Source organism: Oncorhynchus clarkii, unplaced genomic scaffold (assembly GCF_045791955.1).
Source record: "Oncorhynchus clarkii lewisi isolate Uvic-CL-2024 unplaced genomic scaffold, UVic_Ocla_1.0 unplaced_contig_11374_pilon_pilon, whole genome shotgun sequence".
Lineage (NCBI taxonomy): Eukaryota > Metazoa > Chordata > Actinopteri > Salmoniformes > Salmonidae > Oncorhynchus > Oncorhynchus clarkii.
Genome location: NW_027257974.1, coordinates 87501 through 92500, shown reverse-complemented (window position 1 = coordinate 92500; position 5000 = coordinate 87501). Strand labels below are relative to the sequence as shown.

Here is a 5000-nt window from a genome sequence, read left to right as displayed (position 1 = left end):
GTGCGTGTGCGTGTGTGTGTGTGTGTGCGTGTGCGTGTGTGTGCTTGTGCGTGTGTGCGTGTGTGTCTGTTCTATATTGTTAATCACACTCCTCCTTTAAAGCGGCGATTGATTCACTCGTTCTTTCCGGAAAGGAAAATACTGAGAACCGTACGTATAGAATATGTCTCTCTAGCCAGCAGATAAACGCCAATATACCTTCCATCTGTCTCTCTCTCTCTCTGTCGTCCCTCCATCTCTCATCTCACGCCGCGTCACGGACTAAAGACCCCGCAACAACAACAAAATATAACAAACAAACGTTACCGGCTTCTTTCAGAAGGATCGCGGGCCCGCGGCAGCACACAACCGATGGAGGATAGACAGATTGGAAAGTAGTTTGGACAGAATACCAAATAATGTCACAAATCATTTTTGAGTAAACAATGAACGGATTCCCGAGATGTGCACCGTTATACGTTTTCTAAAAAAAACGTGATGCTTTTTCTCTCTCTCTTTTTGTTGTTGTTGTTGTTGAGGGTGAAAATATGAACGTTTATTATATTATCCTAGTGTGATAGGACCGTTAATAAGAATTATATCAACCACAATACACTCAGAGGAGTTTTTAAATCTTGAAACAGTCAAACTCTGTCAGTGTTTATTTGGTTTTAATCAACAAATCAATTAACGAAGACGTGTTATTTTAAATTCATCGAGATAAATGCCCTCCGACTTAAAGGACCGTGGTATAGAAAACATACCCAACACCACTCATTATCTGAACGGGCCAACAACAACAACAACAACAACAACAACAACAACAACAACAACAACAACAACAACTACTACTACTACTACTACTACTGGTACTACTACTGGTACTACTACTACTACTATTACTACTACTACTACTACTACTACTACTACTACTACTACTAACACTACTGATAGTGCTACTACTGCTGTTACTACTACTACTATTACTACTACTAATACTACTACTACTACTACTACTACTACTACTACTACTACTACTACTAGTAATACTACTACTACTAACACTACTGATAGTGCTACTACTGCTGTTACTACTACTACTACTACTACTACTACTACTACTACTACTACTACTACTAGTAATACTACTACTAGTAATACTACTACTACTACTAATACTACTACTACTGGTACTGGTACTACTGCTACTACTACTACTGATACTACTACTGATACTACTACTACTACTACTACTGCTACTATTACTACTGATACTGCTACTACTACTACTACTAACACTACTGATAGTGCTACTACTGCTGTTACTACTACTACTATTACTACTACTAATACTACTACTACTAATACTACTACTACTACTGGTACTGGTACTAATACTACTGATACTGCTACTACTACTACTGCTACAACAACTACTACTACTACTACAACTACTACTACAACTAATACTACTACTACTACTACTACTGCTACTACTACTACTGATACTACTACTACTACTACTACTACTACTGACTGCTACTACTACTACTGATACTACTACTACTACTACTACTGCTACTATTACTACTGATACTGCTACTACTACTACTGCTACTACTACTACTGATACTGCTACTACTACTACTGATACTACTACTACTACTGCTACTATTACTACTGATACTACTACTACTACTACTGCTACTATTACTGCTACAACTACTAATACTACTACTACTACTACTACTACAACTAATACTACTACTACTACTACTACTGCTACTACTACTACTGATACTACTACTACTACTACTGCTACTACTACTACTGATACTACTACTACTGCTACTACTACTACTGCTACTACTGATACTACTGATACTACTACTGATACTACTACTACTACTGCTACTACTACTACTGATACTACTACTGATACTACTACTACTACTACTACTGATACTACTACTGATACTACTACTACTACTACTGCTACTACTACTACTGCTACTACTGATACTACTGATACTACTACTGATACTACTACTACTACTGCTACTACTACTACTGATACTACTACTGATACTACTACTGATACTACTACTACTACTGCTACTACTACTACTGATACTACTACTGATACTACTACTACTACTACTACTGCTACTACTACTACTACTGATACTACTACTACTACTACTACTGCTACTACTACTACTGATACTACTGATACTACTACTGATACATCTACTACTACTGATACTACTACTACTACTACTACTGCTACTACTACTACTGATACTGCTACTACTACTACATTAACTACAGCAGCCAATTCGGTTCTATGGTACTACAACGTGATGAGATAGATCGTTTTTAATAAAGTTAGGGTTGTTTTTTTCAATTTTGTTTGGTCGAACGTTCCCGAATCATTGAATTCATATGTTTTTAAGAAACTCTTTTACTTTCGGTTAACACGAGATGTGGTTTTTTGAAATTAACTTTAATGTCAACTACTTTCATTAAAGTTACCGAAACAAACAACCGGTGAACAAAATATGAATTATAACAATATTATTACTATAAGGTTACTAATAATACCCAATTTATAAATAGTAAAAAACAATAATTGCAGCGTAATAAATCAAATAATTATTATTATTTTGTCATTTTTCAATCGTCTGTAAACGAGAGAGGTTCAAATACAGGAATGGTATAAAACGAAGTGTCGAGTTATCAGATGTTTGAATCTATGAACGCTTTTCCAACCTAAACACTCTCCTGCATTATTACGCATCTCGAAGAAAATAACAACATCAAAAGGGACTACAATTCTCAGAAGAATTCCACTTTTAAAGGCCTAAACAAATGGCCAAAACAAAAACAAAAAAATAGCCCCAAGTCAAAAAAAGCGAGATTAATGATAGTGAACGAACGCAAGCCGAGACAGCGTATCGTATCAACATGTTAACACCTCTGTCTTTTGGGACCTCGGTGATTTAGTCTAACGCATCTTCGATATGAAAACTTTCTTACATTTTTTTTTTAAATAGCCCCAAAAATAAGGAACCATTTAATTACGAGTCCGGTGAGAGAAATACGGTGTGTTTTGCAGTGAAAAGAAGAGCTGTCTGAGAGAGATAGGACTGAATGGGTTCTGGATGAACGCACAAGGTCTCATTGTGACTCTTCCTATTTTCGGCCTAAAGCCTTATAATGTGTTGATATATTAGTGACATAGCAGAAATGTCGTCTATCCTCAAATTATTTATGTCTATATAATATAATATAATATCTCCTGAACTTCATAAATGTTTTCTAGACGGTATTTAGATTTTCTGTTCTCAATTGAAGTAAACACACACACACACACATACACACAAACCAGCAAAAAAAGTTTCACACGTCACAGTAAATTCTTTGCCAGCTCTGACGTGTGTGTGATGGTAGAGCATCTCTCAGCCCTGTCGTCTATAGAAGCGCCGAGGTATCCACTACCTAGTCTATCACTCCACTGCTAGAAACGGCCACTGGCCCGGACACACTGAGAGGAGAGGAAACGTGATTCGTTCTAGCTTTAGAAACGTGCTCAGGGCCTAATCCGCCGTTAAACTCACCGTGAGAATGTCTGTCGTTTCACATAACGGCGTGTGAGAGGGGACAAGTCTGTACCGGGCCTGTGACACGGTAGACCTTGGGGGTATTACATGGTTTAACCGGGGGTGTGGGGGGGGGTATTATTCGGTGTGATTATCAGACTAAAGCAACAAGGTGATATAGGAGACAGGACCGTAACAATCTGCGCTTTGGGTGGTCGAGTTAAATACACTGAAAATGTCAAACAAAACATTGTAGTTATCCTGTTTAAAAGAACCTTTATATACAGGACATATAACATATAAAATAACGTTATTATATAAATAATGTATATATATATATATATATATATATATATATATATATATATATATATATATCACTATTAGACTACAATATGCATTAGCCTACGTTACTATCATTGATAGCGCCGCGCCGTTGTTTGGTCTCTGCGGTGATATTACTGCTATGACTTGGTTATGTAACGTTGTTGTTGTTTTTTGTTGTGGATTTTTAGGTGGATTCAAGGATTTCCTGTCCTATAGGTCAAGTAGCTACAGCAGCTAGTTCTGTGAGCTCAAAAAAAAAGAACAGAAAAGGCCTCGGTCATATTTAACCCCTTCTTAGATCTGTGAAACTGGAGAGGGGGTGAGGGGAGGGGGGGTTATAGCCTTTTACCCGAGAGAAAGGAGAGAGTAAAAGAAGGGGGTGACGGGGGTGGGGGGGTGGGGGGGGGGGGTGACAAGTGAAAGAGAGAGGAGAGAGACCCCATGACCTCTGCTGCTACTGCCCGCCATGTCACAGAACAGAGACCAAGTTCCTCCGCCGTGCGTCTCTTCCCCTGCACAACCCACAGCCGGTGTTCATAGCCGCCTCGTAACCCTCTACTGCTGCCCCTTCAACTTTGCCTTCGACAGTATAGCGTGTCCCTGTGGCCGGTTATGAGCCGGTGTTAGCGGTGTGAGCGGCGTTAGCGGTGTGAGCGGTGTGAGCGGTGTTAGCGGTGTGAGGAGCATCGGAACACGGCGGGTCAAGTTCAGTGTTTTTAAGTTCTGCTTTGTTACCACTGGCCCCGGATGTGACTGGGGGCTCTTTCAGCACCTCCTTCCTCCCTCCCCTTCCACCCTCCTCCTCCCCTCACCCTCACCCCACCCCCACCCTCCCATCATCCAGGGTTATTGATAAAAGACTAAAACAGGAAGCAGAAAACACACACCGTGCACTAATACACACGTCAGTACACACACACACACACACACACACACACACCATGATGCACTAATACACACATCACTATACACACACAGACACAAATCTCCAGCCAAATTCTTGATCAAAGTTGGTTGAAAATATAAAGATGCTTAAGTGTTCCTTCTATTTGGACAACACAAGTTGAAGCCTCTGCATGTGGCATCTCGTCT

General features: G+C 39.5%; 1 protein-coding gene across 1 annotated transcript in view; it reads right to left on the bottom strand.

Annotated features, from left to right (window-relative positions):
- The window catches only part of LOC139394359 (paired box protein Pax-5-like), an 89519-nt gene that overhangs the window by 84257 nt on the left and 262 nt on the right, over nt 1-5000 (bottom strand). The gene's annotated exons all lie outside the window — the stretch shown is intronic.